The following is a 1231-nucleotide window of genomic DNA, read 5'->3' as shown; positions in this document are numbered from 1 at the left end:
TAAGTTCGCATATATCATCTCAAACTTGCTCTCCTTTGCCCGCAATTATTTTAAATGGATGGATTATCCGCCGTAGGGATCCGATTTGACTTCTTCAACAAAAATCGGACTATTTTGGGAGCATGAAAAAGTGTATAATGTGTTGAAAACCATCTTTGACCAGAAATATGTATAGTAGCCCTCGTAGTTTTAAGGGCATGAACAAAAGATAAACTTGAAATGATGACCCCGACGTGATTTGAACACGCAACCTTCTGATCTGGAGTCAGACGCGCTACCGTTGCGCCACGGAGTCTGTAAGAGACGATGAACGCCCCATGCTATGGTACCGCCCACTTTGACATATATTTGTGATATTGGGTACCTATATCAGAAATATAACTCCGATATCACTATATATCCCATATTTCTGAAACACATTATTTTACGAATTTCCAAAAAAAAATTAAAATGAATAAGAGAACTACTCTTACTCATTGTTTTTCAAAAAATTAAAAAAGTATAGCTGTTGACCCCGACGTGATTTGAACACGCAACCTTCTGATCTGGAGTCAGACGCGCTACCGTTGCGCCACGGAGTCTCATGCCTGACCTACTTTTATTTTGTATAATATTAATTACAAGAGTCCGTTTCGAAATACATATGGAGGCCCAACATTTTTGGAAGGATACACGTATTAAATTTGAATATTTCCTTTGAATATATCCTTAAAATTCTGCGATGAAAACTTACCATAAAATATAAATGTTATATTCATTGTGCTGACCCCTTTTTTCCATTTATTACCTACTAGCATATACCCGCTACTTCGTTTGCGAATGTGGGAAGAATATAAAATTTAAACCGACAATTACTAAAGTTCTAGAACAATTTAGTACCTATGTTTTATAATAGTACGTTTTTCAAAACTACCTCTATATCTCAACACTACACATCAGTTCTGATTTTTTAACCGTTGTACTCTTATTAGTATACATTAATATACATTTCCATAACTACCTACTTTAACAATCATAAGTACGTATTTCCAACACTTCCCACACACAACAATCTTTATTCCAAATTTCAGGATTCTATCGGTTCACTCTTATACAAATTGTACTAAATTTAGTGCCATTTAGTACACATTAGTAGACATTTCCAAAATTTCCTTCATACCGCAATCCAAAACCCCAACAGTGTTTCTTACCACCATTTGGTACCATTTAGTACGCATTAGTACGAATGATC

The 1231-nt window shown here is 35.3% G+C and overlaps 2 non-coding genes across 2 annotated transcripts; both read right to left on the bottom strand.

The window, feature by feature from the left end:
- Nucleotides 1–223: 223 nt before the first annotated feature.
- Trnaw-cca (transfer RNA tryptophan (anticodon CCA)) lies at nucleotides 224–295 on the bottom strand. The gene has a single exon. It is a non-coding gene; the product is annotated as a tRNA-Trp (tRNA).
- A 214-nt stretch (nucleotides 296–509) lies between these two features.
- Nucleotides 510–581, bottom strand: Trnaw-cca (transfer RNA tryptophan (anticodon CCA)). Its single transcript has one exon. It is a non-coding gene; the product is annotated as a tRNA-Trp (tRNA).
- Nucleotides 582–1231: the final 650 nt, after the last annotated feature.

The sequence above is a fragment of the Musca vetustissima genome, unplaced genomic scaffold (genome assembly GCF_032173495.1).
Source record: "Musca vetustissima isolate MV318-11 ecotype Yass unplaced genomic scaffold, APGP_CSIRO_Mvet_v1 utg22415, whole genome shotgun sequence".
Classification (NCBI taxonomy): domain Eukaryota; kingdom Metazoa; phylum Arthropoda; class Insecta; order Diptera; family Muscidae; genus Musca; species Musca vetustissima.
The sequence above is the reverse complement of the archived record's forward strand: the minus strand, read 5'-3'. Positions and strand labels throughout refer to the sequence as shown.